Source organism: Acinonyx jubatus, chromosome B3, assembly GCF_027475565.1.
Source record: "Acinonyx jubatus isolate Ajub_Pintada_27869175 chromosome B3, VMU_Ajub_asm_v1.0, whole genome shotgun sequence".
In the NCBI taxonomy this organism is placed as follows: domain Eukaryota; kingdom Metazoa; phylum Chordata; class Mammalia; order Carnivora; family Felidae; genus Acinonyx; species Acinonyx jubatus.
In genome coordinates, this window is record NC_069386.1 from 97744792 (window position 1) to 97760243 (window position 15452).

At 41.4% G+C, this 15452-nt stretch overlaps 1 long non-coding RNA gene and 1 pseudogene across 1 annotated transcript in view; one reads left to right on the forward strand and one right to left on the reverse strand.

The window, feature by feature from the left end:
• LOC128316032 (uncharacterized) overlaps window positions 1–4672 on the reverse strand; it is a 28920-nt gene extending 24248 nt beyond the window's left edge. The window contains exon 1 of the long non-coding RNA XR_008299406.1: window positions 3333–4672. This is a non-coding gene — a long non-coding RNA (uncharacterized LOC128316032). The remainder of the gene's footprint in view (window positions 1–3332) is intronic.
• LOC113601605 (uncharacterized) lies at window positions 205–301 on the forward strand (annotated as a pseudogene).
• Window positions 4673–15452: the final 10780 nt, after the last annotated feature.

A 15452-nucleotide genomic window follows, 5' to 3' on the forward strand; every position in this document is an offset into this window, starting at 1 on the left:
ACAGCACGTGTACTAAAATAGATACAACGAGGGGCACCTGGGTGGCTCAGTCCACTGAGCATCCAACTCTTGATTTCAGCTCGGGTCACGGTCCCAGGGTCATGGGATCGAGCCCCGCATCGGGCTCTGTGCTAAGCATGGAGCCTACTAAAGATTCTCTCTCTCTCTACCTCTGCCCCTCTCCCCCACTTGCTCTCTCTCTCTGTTTCTTTCCCTTAGATGAAAATAGATACAACAGAGAGAAGACTGGTATGGCCCCTGCACAAGGATGACACAAATGTGTGAAGCAGTCTATATTGTTCCCAGGGACCATCCTTTTATATGGCAGTGCCGGATGACTCAGACACATGAGTAGGCAGGGACGGCTTTTTTCTCTAACTCTGAGTTAACTTTGTCACTGCGGCCATCATGAGTCGGTCTGTTCAGCAGTTCTTGAAATGGCATGGGTAGAATATGCACTGGGCTGGAAGTCAAAGTCTGACTCCACCACCAGCTTCCCGTGTGGTCTGCTACATGTCATGTAAACCTCTCAGGAACTCATTCTTCCTGAATTGATCCTCCAGCAACAAAAGGTTGCTCATTCCTGACTGCCATGGGCAAAATATAATCAAGTGAAAATGTTCTCAGTTGGATCTGTCACTTCCTCTCCAACCAGGCCTCTAAGCATCACTGCTTCCATCTTGTGTTGACTTGTATTCCGTCAGGAAACAGAAACCCCAAGCTCATTAGAAACTGCTTAATTTTTATAGGAAGGGCGCAGGAGGAAATCCATCTTTACCTGTACGGCCCAGATTGCTGTGCGAGCCTTGCTTTGTGTTCCCTTTCTCCCTCCATGCATGCCTAAACCTGCTATCCTTTTGTGAACAGAACTGCCCCATCACCATCCTCGTCAACTTCTTTGCGTTACACCCCTGACCCCTGAGTATCTAGAAAATGAAACTGAAATTAGAAAAAAAAAAAAAAGAGATCCTCTCAATTCATTGAAAACAGTTCTGAGGGTCAAAATGACAATATAATTACTTCATTTTCACTACAAAAGTAGAACATGCTCTTTGCAGAATATTAGGAAATATGGGTAGCAAAAGAAGAAAAAATGATAAGCAAAATGAAATAAGCAAAGACCACTCATAGTTCTAACAACCAGATATAACCACTGTAAAACACAACCGGCATATATCTTTCTAGATATATACACAGATTTTGGGTTCACAAAATGAGTTTACACGGTACATTCTGTTTGGCAACCTTTGCCTTTCTATGTCCATAAACACATTTTCACTCTAACACTTTTAATGATAGTGATGTGAGTATCCCCTTGGATTCATATACTTTATTTCACCTATCCCCTATAGCTGGCCATTTAGGTTGTTTCTCATATTTTGCATTCTTCTATATGCATTTTTACATATTTGTGTGATTGTTCTTTTAGTCTAAATTTCTTTGTTTTATTTTTTAAATGTTTTATATGTTTTTGAAAGAGAGTGAATGGGGGAAGGGCAGAGAGAGAGGGGGACAGAGGATCCAAATCAGGCTCTGTACTGACAGCAATAAGCCCGATGTGGGGCTCAAAATCATGAACTATGAGATCGCAACTTGAGCCAAAGTCTGATGCTCAACCAGCTGAGCCACTCAGGTGCCCCTAGGCTAAATTTCTGAAAGTTTAATCCTTTGATCAAAGAATCCCAGGTAGGAATGCAAACTGGTGCAGCCACTCTGGAAAACAGTATGGAGCTTCCTCAAAAAGTTAAAAATAGAACTACCTTACAATCCAGCAATTGCATTACTAGGTATATATCCAAGGGATACAGGTGTGCTGTTTCGAAGGGACACATGCGCCCCCATGTTTATAGCAGCACTACTGACAATAGCCAACGTATGGAAGGAGCCCAAATGTCTACTGATAGATGAATGGATGAAGACAATGTGGTATATATATACAATGGAGTATTACTCGGCAATCAAAAAGGAAATCTTGCCGTTTGCAACAACGTGGATGGAACTGGAGGGTATTATGCTAAACGAAATAAGTCAGTCAGAAAAAGACAAATATCTTCAAATTCGACTTCACTCATATGAGGAATTTAACACACAAAACAGATAAACATAAGGGGGAGGGGAAGCAAAAAGAATATAAAAACAGGGAGGGGAACAAAACATAAGAGACTTAAATATGGAAAACAAACAGGGTTGCTGGAGAGGTTGTGGGTGGGGGGTAGGCTAAATGGGTCAGGGGCATTAAGGAATCTACTCCTGAAATCATTGTTGCACTATATGTTAACTAACTTGGATGTAAATTAGAAAAGGAAAGGAAAGGAAAGGAAAGGAAAGGAAAGGAAAGGAAAGGAAAGGAAAGGAAAGGAAAGGAAAGGAAGTTTGGACATAATTCACTTTGAGTTATCATGCTATGCAGAGAAAATATTACCCGACTAAAAAGAAGAAATTTTAGTAAAGGTAAAGACATTATAACCTAATGAAATGTTCTCAACTTCAGAAAATTTCTGACAAGATTTATTATATTTGAAATAGTCTGTCTTTTTGACTCTAATCTCCCACCAACACACAAAAACATGATAAATTTAACTGTAATTAACATTAAAAAAAAAAAAAGAGTCCCGGAGATTTTTTTCCATTTTTGATTGGGTTGTCAAATTGAAGCGATAGATTTAGAGGCTTGGAGAAGTGTAGTGGGCTGCTTTTGGAAGCGGTTTAAGTGAAGTGACAAAAATATTATTATAGAGAGTAGAAACAATGAAACGACTTGTACTTAAAATTATACCTGCCCAGAGGTGGGGAAAAGGAGGCAGGTCCTCAACACAGAAATGGACTTCCTTGAAAGATGGAAAAGTGCTAAATTAGGAGCCTAGAGGGGCGCCTGCGGGGTTGAGCAACCGGTTTCAGCTCAGGTCATGTTCTCGAGGTTTGTGAGGTTTGTGAGTTCCAGACCCTGGTGGGCACTGTGCTGACAGCTCAGAGCCTGGAGCCTGCTTCGGATTCTGTGTCTCCCTCTCTCTCTCTCTGACCCTCCCCCGCTCACGCTCTGTCTCTCTCTCTCCCTCTCTCTCAAAAATGAATAAACACTTTTTTTTTTTTTTTTTTTTTTGTCCTAATTAGGAGCCTAGGAAGGTGGTGTACTGGGATCTGCTGTCAGGGATCTTGGAAGTTTGACCTTTGGGACCAAACTCAGCTGTCTCCCGAGAGATAAATGATACTGGCTTCTCTGTTCATACTGGGAACGTGCATCTGCATTAGTCAGCTCCTGCTGCAGCCCCAGTGTGTTTCAGACAAGCCCCAACGCGGTGGCTCGGAACAGTCAACGTTTATTTCTCACTCACGGTCTGCAGGTCAGCGGCAGCAGCTCCTCCTTGGGCTGAGCTTCGGGTTCAGGATTTAGGTTGCTACCAGTGACTTTTTGCGGGACCCACGCTGAAGGACCTCTGGCTCCCAGAACATGATCTAAAGCGGCTTCTGGGGCTCAGAAGTGTCACGTGGACTTCTGTCCACATCCCATTGGCCAAAGCAAGTCACATGGCCAAGCCCACGGTGGGAACCCGGGAATGGAGGGGAAGTAGACTCTGTCCCACAGGGAAGGGGAGCCTAGAGGGAAATATTTGCTGAACGGTATTTAATCAATCACAGCAGCTCTTCAAGGTATCGCATATTTAATGAGGTAATAAGGTATTGCTTGAGCTAGTTTTTCTTGAAAGTGTTCCCGAGCTGAAAAAGGAAAGAATGGACAATGAGAAGGTGGAAAGCAACAAAATGAGCAACTTGCTGTATAATTCCCTGGGAGGAAATCTCACACAAGCACCTGGCCACCGCTAAGTAGTACTACCAAAAAAAAAAAAGGGGGGTGGGGGTGGGGCTAGGTGGCTCAGTCCTTAACCTTCAGACTCTTGGCTGTGGTTTAGGTCATGATCTCGCAGTTTGTGAGTTCGAGCCCCGTGACAGGCTATGAGCTGTCGGTGCAGAGCCTGCTTGGAATTCTCTTTCTCCTTCTCTCTCTGCCCCTCCCACCCCAAATAAATAAACTTAAAAAAAAAAAAAAAAGCAGGGGAGTTAAAAGTATCACTTCAGAGCAGGGTGGATCCTTATTTTGAGGGGCTTGTATATATGATTTAGGGCCTTTAAGAAAAGAAATGCCAAATTACAAATATAAACTCAAATTTAAAAGTGTTTATTTAAAATGAGAAAATAAACCACAAAGCATATGTTTTGAAAAAATTGATAATTAACAAAAAATATCCCCCCCAAAAAAGATATTTTAATTAACTAGCTACTGATACACCTCTATATGTCTTTCTACATATTTGGGATGCAAATACCAAATATAATACCTTCATTTGACAACAGTTTTGTTACATCACTTCTACATGGAGAATTGATAAAGGTAGTCATTCCTCTGACATGATAGCTTCTGACTCTATAATTCAAAGTGTTTCTCCTCCACAAGTCACACTTCCAGCACTGGACACCCTGGGGTATCTTCATAGTGTGATATTACCACTGGTTCTGGAGCTTCATGTTAGCTGAGTTCACACATTGGTCAGGAAGAGCATAACTGGAAATAACCAAAATGTCTACCAACCGAGGAATGGATGAACAAAATGGAGAATTATGTAGCCATAAAAATGAATAAAGAACTGACTCATGCTATAACAGGAGTGAACCTTGAAAACATTGTGCGAAGTGAAAAAAACCAGATACACAAAAGGTCACATATGGTATTATTTCTTTTATTTTTATTTTATTTTTAATTTTTTTTAACGTTTATTTATTTTTGAGACAGGGAGAGACAGCATGAATGGGGGAGGGTCAGAGAGAGAGGGAGCCACAGAATTTGAAACAGGCTCCAGGCTCTGAGCTGTCAGCACAGAGCCTGACGCGGGGCTAGAACTCATGAACCGCAAGATAATGACCTGAGCCGAAGTCAGATGCTTAACCGACTGAGCCACCCAGGCGCCCCATATTATTTCTTTTATAGAAAGTGTCCAGAATCAGCAAATTTGGAGAGACAGGAAGTAGATTAAGAGGGGTTTAAGGGATCAGGAGCTGGCTGGCCACAGGGGAAGGAAAGAATGGAGAGTAACTAATGGGGTTTCTTTGGGAAGGCGGGGTGTGAAAAGGTTCTAGAATCAAATAGTTGTGATAGTTGCAGAGCCTTGTGAATACTCTAAAATAACTGAATTATATGCTTTAAAAGATACGATTTTAAGGTATATGAGTTATATCTCAATTAATAAAAAAGAGAGAGCATTCCCAAAAGCCATTGCTACATTCAAATAGCTGGCAAGAACTATGCCCAGAAGTGCCTGCAAACTATGTAAATACATCACACTGAACGAAATTCACTGTATCTTTGCTTTGACATCCCTTTAGTCAGATCCCGAAATACCCTTAGCTGCTTGCCACGTGATATGAAAGGATGGTGATGGAGGGAAGTCAGGGTGGAAGGAGATACTGGTTTCACTTCTGCAAATTTTACAAAGGCATATGACCAAGTGAACACATTGTCAGAGCCCTGAAAGGGGTCCCTGTAAGTGAGAGCCCTGAAGTTCAAGCACCACACTTAATCCTCTCTTGGCTAGTCCCCCTCCCCGCCCCCACATCCTACTCCCACCCTTTGCAGACCATGCTCATTTAAATTTTAGAAAATGGTCATGTGGTCCTGAATCTTTTTATACAGTTTCTCGAAAGGAAACAAAGCAGATTTCTTAACTAAGTTATTAAATCCTGTTTCTGTTTCCATTGTACCTGAATGGACTAAAACACTTCTCCCCCTAAACAAACAAATAAACAAACAAAAACCTTTTTTTCTTTATTCAGGACTTTGCAATTTGTTCCCTTCTCCATGAAATAGAGACGACCCTCCAATTGGAATCTCTCTCAACAGGATCAGCCCCTTCTCAGAGGATCAAAGCCAAAATTTCATTTCAACACCAAAGCCCAACCAGAACTCCAGAGCCCTAAGAATTCTCCCTGCACTGATGACTCAGCCCCTCAGGCTGCCCCTCCCCCTCATGGAATTCTCTCCCTCCAGCTGTAGCCCTAATTTTGTCCTGCACCTGACTGGCTCCTTCCCAAGCTTCTCTCCTGCTCAGCTGGATTGGATTCAGATGTCCATAAATTCCCCAGCTGCCTGGAACCAAAGTGTTTGTCATCCCAGAGGAGGCAGCTCCACCAGATCCAGGCACTTGATATTCACTCAGTTGGAGAGTATGTAATTCTCAAACTCTGAAAGGCAAATAGGGATATTTTTCTAACATTGAGTGTGTTTCAGACTTTGAGTGGCCCATTTCCCAATAACCAAAACATACTCTTTTGGATACAAACTTCTAACTTCCCATTCAGGTGTTTATAAGAAATCAGCTTTAAGAAAATTGTTCCTGCTTTCTAACCAAATTTTCATGTCCCCTTCTCATTTCCACAAAGATGGGCGAATTAACACAAATCCCAGTGACTGTCAAAGGTTGGGTGGTTTAGTCAGAACCAAGACTTTCATTTCAAAATGGTGGACCAAGTATAAGTTGCAGTTTCTTCCAAATTCCTAGAAATAATTGTGCTTAAAAACGAGATAAGATGGGGCACCTGGGTGGCTCACTCGGTTGAGCGTCCAACTCTTGATTTCAGCTCAGGTCTCACGGTGCTTCATGTGTTCGAGCCCCACGTAGGGCTCTGTGCTAAGTCTGCTTAGGATTCTCTCTCTCTCTCTCTCTCTCTCTCTCTCTGCCCCTTTTCCACTTGCACATGCTCTCTCTCTTAAAATAGATATAAATAAACTTTAAAAAAAAAACAACCTAGAGAAGACTTTGGTCATAAACAAAGAATAAAAATGGATGGGCACCTGGCTGGCTTAGTTGGTGGAACATGTAACTCTTGATCTCAGGGTTGTAAGTTTGAGCCCCACATTGGGTGTAGAGATTACATAAAAATAAAATCTTAAAAAAAATAAAAGAATAAAAATTTACAAGATTGGATTGAAAGGGAAATATATAGTCTAGACTCATCTGAGACTCCCAAGAAAAGTTGAAGCACACTAAGCGGGGAGGCTGGGGAGGGTCGGGGGTGGGGTGGGTGTATACAATTGGAGGCTGCATAAACTTGCAGCAGAAGGGAGTCCAGAGCAACAGACAGGGTACACAGATGTCACAGCAACAGCAGCCAGGCAGCAATGACAGTGTGTCTGCCTCCAGGCTCCATCAGATCACAGACAGGGCAGCAGATGGCTGATGACCTTAATGGGAAATGGTGAGTACCAACATCCACCAGACAAACCAGTAAGGTGCCCTGCCAGGTGACACATCCTGTCCTTTCTCTTCCTGAAAACAGGCCAGAATGCAGGCAAGTCACAAGGACAACTCTTGGTTCTTTCCCAGGAAGACCATACACACAGATGTGACAGAGAATCTAAGTGGGAATCTCAACCATAGAGATGAGCCCACAACCAAGAAATAGGAAGTATTCAAGCAAACCAACCTTCATGAAGGAGACAGTGAACGAAAGGAGTGCAAGAACATGTATGGTGAAACAAAGTTAATGGCATGATGGAAATGGCACTTAGAGACTAGGACCGGGTTTCCTCATTCTCAGGCCACCAACCAATCTTTCCCCTTCTTTGCATCACCATCCATTCCTAGACCGGCACTCCCTATACAGTAGGAACATTTTTGAGATGTTTCTTTATTTCCCCAAATAAAAGCTATTTTGGGGGGAAAAGGCACATTAGACTGAGGAAGGTCCATACAGATAGATAACTACTTCATTTCCTCATTTCCTATTTTGAAGAAGTGCCTCCCCATCCACCCTGAAATGTCTGTAATGCTCTCCCCCCACCCCCACCCATCCATTCATAGGCAAGGTCAGAAAGAACTAAACCATGTCATTTGCAGCAATGTGGATGGAACTGGAAGGTATTATGCTGAGTGAAATAAGTCAGTCAGAGAAGGACAGATATCATGTGTTTTCACTCATATGTGGATCTTGAAAACCTTAACAGAGGACCATGGTGGAAGGGAAGGGGAAAAAACAGTTACAAACAGAGAGGCAGGGAGGCAAACCATGGGAGACTCTTGGATACAGAGAACAAACTGAGGGTGGATGGGGGCGGGAGAGAGGGGACAATGGGTGATAGGCACAGAAGAGGGCACTTGTTCGGATGAGCACTGGGTGTTGTATGTAAGTGACGAACCACAGGAATATACGCCCAAACCAAGAGCACACTTTACATACTGTACATTAGCCAATTTGACAATAAGTTATATTAAAATTTTTTTAACATTTATTTATTTTTGAGAGATACAGAGACAGAGTGTGAGCGGGGGAAGGGCAGAGAGAGAGGGGAAGACACAGAATCCGAAGCAGGCTCCAGGCTCTGAGCTGTCAACACAGAGCCCAACGCGGGGCTTGAACTCATGAACTGTGAGATCATGACCTGAACTGAAGTCGGACGCTTAACCGACTGAGCCACCCAGTCGCCCCATGACAACAAATTGTATTAAAAAATGTAATCAATAAATAAAATGACTGTACAGCTTTGTAACTCCTTGTGCTGTCTAGGGCCCCATTGCTTCCATCCTCCCATGCGATCTCTGCACTTTAGCCAGATGGGACTTTCTAAAATGCAGAATCTGAGTACATCATTCTGGATGCTGCAGAACTTTTCAAGGTCTTCTCTTAGGTTCTTATATTGAGTTCACTTTCCTTAAATTAGCCTACAATACCCTGTAGGATCTGGCTTCTCCCTTTTTGTCCAGTCTTAATCTCTGGATGCTTCACAACCACTCTGTCGGATCTCCTTTCTTCTATGACTCACCCTCAGCAAACTTCTTTCACTTGTTCCTCTCTTCTCCAAGTTGTTTTGTCTGCTTGAAACAGTCTTTCCTTCCCTTTTCACAAGGCCAATGCCTATTTGGCCTTGCAAGGCTTGCAGCTCTGGGAAGACTTCCTGGGCCTCCAGAGTCAGTGTGCCTCTTCTGTGTTCCCATGACACTATGTACCTCATTCTGCATTTATCTCTCTGGACCATGTGTTTTCTTGCCCGTACCTCCTCTGCCATATAAGTCCCAGAGGGTAAAAGATTTCTTTGTGCTCTGTTTTATTCACACATGAAGCATGGGAAGCCACACTGGCAACCTTTTGAATGGATGAACTGTCTGATGCCTTTATCCGTGTTTTTGCAGTACACTATGAACAAATTTAGAGCTCAAGAGAAATAGGGCCATTTTCCTCTTTGACAGAATGGATTTGCAGGCTGTTCTCAGATCTACCTTGACTTATAGCTCATCTATTTACTCGACAAGTTAATTCAACAAATACTATGGAGGATCAGGAACATCCCATATGCTGGGTACAGCAACAAACAGAACAGACACAAATCTCGTGGAATCTAATTTTCTGGGAAATTACATGACCACCAGCCTCCTCTTCTCCACCAATCCTCCCCACGACCAGTTGGACATTCTGCTGGCATCCTCCCCACCTCTTGATGAGTCTGCTTGTATAAGACACCATGTTTCAGAACTATACTTCCAGCTTCCATTTCATTTTTATTTTTAAACTTTCTATAATGGAAGATTTCAAACATATACAAAAGTACAGAGACTCGGTTGATGAACCCCTGTATATCTGACATGTCAACTTATGTCCGGATCATCTCATTTATACACTTTTTAATTGCCCACTGGATTATATTAAAGCAAATCCAAGAATCTAGTCATTTCATCCATAAATCCCTTCTGAAGGACGAGGGTTTCATAGGGACTTGGAGAATGGATAGGTCATAGATGGGTGGAAAGGAAGGAGCATGGTAACTGAAATGAGAATGGGAGAATAAGGAAGGGTCTGGGCAGGAAATGAACACCATATACACCATCAGGAGGAAACTCTTCTGGATAGTGAGAAGGTTGGGCAGATCAGGTAGAAATGATTGTAAAAAATTTCAAATGCCAGCATGAGGATGTGTGTTCCTACAGAGAAGGTTAGGTATTGACACATTTTAAGTATGATATGAGCCAAGCAGTGTGTGAGACAGAATCATCTGGGTTAGCAGTGCACCCAGGGGACCCAAGGGAAAAAATGAAAAGAGGGAAGAAGGGCATAGAGGAGTCATCATTATAATTCAGCACAAGGGCCCAGACCACCATGATGTTGGTAGAATTGGAGAGGAGGGATGGGCTAGGACGCATTTCAAAGGCTGAAAAAACAAAATGTGTTCCTTTTCTCAATAGAGTCGTTAAGGAGAGAATAAGAGATGGGTATGAGGCTCCAAGTCTGGGCAGCTTGGAGACTGGAAGCGTCAGTCACAAAGTCAAACGGGAGGGAGAATGTCTTTGGGAGATTATAAATTTTATTTTGGACTTAATAATGGGATATCCAAATACAAACATCGGTTAGTCTGTTGGAAATGCAAGATTGGAACTTGGGCGATAGTGATCTAAAAGGCTTCAGTTTACCCACCTACAGTTGATAGTTGAGGTCAGGAGTCTTTATTAGTTTTATGCTCAAAGAATGGAAAGGGCAACAGGGAGAGGAAGAAAAGGAGGGAAAGAGAGAGCAGGGGAAGTTGAGGAGAGGAAAAGAAAGGACAGAAAAAGGAGAGCAGAATTGAAGAGAGGACAGGAGAGAGGGAAAAAGGAGCAAGTCAGAGAAACAAGAAGAGTCATGGCTATGAAAGGAAAAAAGGTAAAAGCACCAGGATAGTAAAATAACGTCAGAAGTTACAGGAGCGCCTTTCTTAAAAGAGAATTTGGGTCATGAGTGGGACTCTGTCAGTAGGGAAAGCCCAGTGAATATGCATGATGTCATATGCTGTACATTCACAACACACACAAGGCCATATTCAATGTGTTGACCTTAAGGGCAGAGCACAAGGTTCATTTTGTTCCCCCCTCTGCACCCCTCCCTCCCCCAGCATTTGCCTCAGAAAAGAAGGAGAAGTCTGTACTGGGAGAGTCCTCATTCTTCAGCTGGTCCAGTTGTTAGCTGTGTTGTGAAAAAGGCTGGCTTTCAGAAATTGAAAAATTCATTTCTGCTTAAAGTCACCATAGTGAGTCCATGGTGGGTATTAGGCTTGGGAGACAAATGCCCGCCAAATTTAGTGTCAGAGAAGAAGTGACAAAGTCAGGAATCACCGTTGGAGAGAAAGCAACCTGGCTTAGGAGGAATGAGTTGTGCCCCGACCTGTACTACAATCCAAAGAGGATTTACTTATGCGGTTTGGGTGCCTCCTTTAGTGACTGCAGGAAAAATAAATCAAACTTACAACCATGGAAGACAAACTGAAGTCTTAGAAATTATATTAACCATGGGAAATTGCAGCACAGCATGCATTAGGTGGCATTACAAATACAAATAGAAGGGAGAGAGTGCTGGAAAAAAAAGAGTCAGGGGGCGCCTGGGTGGCTCAGTCAGTTGAGCGTCCGACTTCAGCTCAGATCACGATCTCGCGGTCCATGGGTTCGAGCCCCGCGTCGGGCTCTGGGCTGATGGCTCAGAGCCTGGAGCCTGCTTCCGATTCTGTGTCTCCCTCTCTCTCTGCCCCTCCCCCACTCATGCTCTGTCTCTCTCTGTCCCAAAAATAAATAAACGTTGAAAAAAAAAATTTAAAAAAAAAAAAGAAAAAAAAGAGTCAGAAAAAAATGGAATTTGTGTGTTACCAGAATCCTATGGAATAGAAGAAGTTTGAGATCTAGAAAACTGCTAGTGACAACATACAGAGAAATGGAGTGAGACAGGAGGTGGTTAGTTTATCAGATTATGTTGTTCATTTAAATTTGCTTTTGGAAATATCCAGTTTCCTTTATTTTTCCCCATGTTCTATGTTAACCAAGATTTACTTTTCCTATTGTTTTTAAAGCTATGGTTAGAGATAACTTCAATTTCAACTATTCACCAAGAATTTATCTTTTCCTTTATTTAAAAAAATTTTTTTTAATGTTTACTTATTTTTGAGGGAGAGAGAAAAAAAGACAGCACGAGTGGGGAAGGGAGGGAGACACAGAATCTGAAGCAGGCCCTGAGCTGTCAGCACAGAGCCTGACGCAGGTCCCAAACTCACGAACCACGAGATGATGACCTGAGGGGAAGTCAGACATTTAACCGACTGAGCCACCCAGGCGCCCCCCTTTTCCTTTATTTTTAAAAACCTTTAATGATAGAAAATTTTGAGCTCAGAAGTAGAAAGAACAGTATAATGAACTCACATGTACCTATTACCAAGTTTCATCAATTTTTTAACTCATCTGGAAATACTTCAATACATATCTACATTTTGCTGATCAAAAGGCTTAAAAATGGCACTTACACCATTATGATAATACAACTAAAATAATTCCTTTATGTCATTGAATATTAAACCTATAGTCAAATCTCCCTGATTATCTTAAAGATGTATTTTATAGTGAGTTTGTTCAGAGAAGGATCCAAAGAAGATCCCTACTTTGGATCTGGTTATTATATCTCCTAGGTATCTTTTATCCTCTAAAAATCCATACTTCTATTTTTTTATGTCATTATTTTGTGGAGAAACTAGCTCATCCGACTTACAGAATATCTTATTCAGGATTTTGGCATCTTAGCGATCTTGTTTAAATTGTTCTTTTCTTCCTCTTGTTTTCTGCAAACTGACAGCTAAGCCTACTGAGTTGATGAGATTCAGGTTTGACTTTTTTTAGGCAAAAAGACTTCCTAAGTGGTGGTATGTTTTTCCTACAATAGGACATCATTATATAGTCCAGTTGTTGTACGTTTTTTGTTGTTGTCGTTGTTTGTTTATTTTGAGAGAGAGCGCAATCAGGGCAGAGGCAGAGAGAGAGGGAGAGAGAGAAAACTAAGAAGGCTCTGCTCTGTCAGCGAGGAGCCCCACTCGGGTCCAATCCCACGAACCATGAGATCATGACCTGAGCCGAAAACAAGAACTGGATGCTGAACCACGTAGGTGCCCCCTAGTTGTTTTACTTTTAATGATACCAAGGGAATCAGTGGATTCAGATGATACTTCCATTATGAAGTTCTTCATTGACTTTTAACCTAATTGTTTTACAGAACACTGATGATCGTTGCCTAGATAATTGGGGGTGCAAAATGATGATTTTCTTTTTCTTTTAATTTTTTTTTAACGTTTATTTATTTTTGAGACAGAGAGAGACAAAGCATGAACGGGGGAGGGTCAGAGAGAGGGAGACACAGAATCTGAAACAGGCTCCAGGCTCTGAGCTGTCAGCACAGAGCCTGACACGGGGCTCGAACTCACGGACCGCAAGATCATGACCTGAGCCAAAGTCGGCCACTTAACCGACTGAGCCACCCAGGCGCCCCTAAAATGATGATTTTCTAATTGTCATTTTTTCTGCATTACAGGTTGGAATTATTCTATAAAGACCTTTTCCTCATCAATAATTCGGTTACCCTGAAATATAGTACATACAAGAAAGGCAGGATAAATCTTTCATATTTTCCTTTTCGATACAATTTTGAGTAATGACATGGTGTCACAGCAAGCTCCAAAGATGGCCAATGAAACATTTTTGCAAACCATTATAAACTCAGGAATTTTATGCATTTGATTCTTTTTCATGCTCAAATTGCCCCATCTTTGGTAAATGGGAGCCTAACGGTGACTTTTGTGTCCTTTCGATGTGATTCCATTTGTTTCGAAAGGCTTATTGCTTCTTTGACATAAAATGATGTCCCAGACTCACTTGTTATCTTCCTTCCCTAGACTTGGAATCGGGCATTTTTCTAGTTCTAGCAACCATTTTCTAGTTTCTCTTAGTGGGAATGGTAGAGACCAAAATCTGAATGTGCGCATATTACTACTGAACTATCATTGCTTCTAGGCCTTTTCAAGGGATAGAGAGCAATAAAATATGTATTTTTTATTTATTTTAAGAAAAAAAAAGTTCATACTGATATTTTCTATTCAGATGGAAGATTATAGGGCTTTTACTTAATTTCTTTGATTTTATACTCTTAGTTTAGTAATATTACTATTGTAATATTAACATTATTGTAATATTAATATTACTATTAACATAGTAATAGTATGATTTTATACTCTTATTTTAGTAATATTACTATTGTAATATTAACATTATTGTAATATTAATATTACTATTAACATAGTAATACTGATGTTTTAGCATCTCTTATTTTGAATCAAGAGCCAGGATTTACCAGATATTTAAGAAAATCTTCATAGTGAAAACAAAACAATAAAAGGAATAAAAGAAAACATTAATGCAAGAAGGAATTACAATCAGTATCCTCAGAGACTTCAGAGACAATATCGCTTCCATGAAATTATTGCAAAAAAATCTTAATCTATGTTAAATGTGTTGTAAACTAAAGCTAATGAGTGATTATGTTAATATCATAGAAACCAAGTTTCTCAGCAAAGGAGAAATAAGATACAAATATAAAATCGAGTAAGTTATGTAAAAACTTTGCATCCATGAATTAAACTTGGAAATATTAATAGGACTCAATTTTCTCATTTTCAACAGTAAGTATTTTCTCACTGTTTGCTTTGAAAAATCCACAAAACAATGACAATTCAGTGGCAAAGAATATCCCTCATGCCCAGATGGTAGTCTCTAAATAACATTTCCTAATGAAAAGGAAGTAGGGATCCTGGGAAAAATACCACAAGGATGCAATAAGCCAAATCTAGGATGTGGGAAATTCTATAGGAACTTATGATCCAATTTCTCCTACAAATAAATGGCATTAAAAAAAGGAGAGAGGAACCAATATGTGTTATGTGTGGATATCGTTTCGATTCTGTGGTATAATAAGAAATATGTTTGGGGGCGCCTGGGTGGCTCAGGCGGTTGAGTGTCCGACTTCAGCTCAGGTCACGATCTCACGGTCTGTGAGTTCGAGCCCGGCGTCGGGCTCTGGGCTGATGGCTCAGAGCCTGGAGCCTGCTTCCGATTCTGTGTCTCCCTCTCTTTCTGCCCCTCCCCCGTTCATGCTCTGTCTCTCTCTGTCTCAAAAATAAATAAATGTTAAAAAAAAAAAAAAGAAATATGTTTGGTCTTTGTGATTCTATGATATTAAAAAAATTACTAATTTGGGGGTGCCTGGGTGGCTCAGTCAGTTAAACGTCTGACTCCTGGCTTCAGCTCAGGTCAAGATCTCACGGGTTTGTGGGATTGAGCCCTGAGTCAGGCTCCATGCTGAGACCACAGAGCCTGTTTAGGATTCTCTCTCTCCCTCTCTCTATGCAACTCCCTCCCCCCTGAAAATAAATAAATAAACTTTAAATAAAACACTAATTTGGGGGCATCTCAGTGGCTCAGTTGGTTAAGCATTTGACTCTTGATTTCAGCTCAGGTCATGATCTCAAAGTTCATGAGTTTAAGCCCTGCATCAGGCTCTGTGCTGACAGTGAGGAACCTGCTTGGAATTATCTTTCTCCCTCTCTCTCTCTCTGCCCCTACCCCACTCATGCTCTC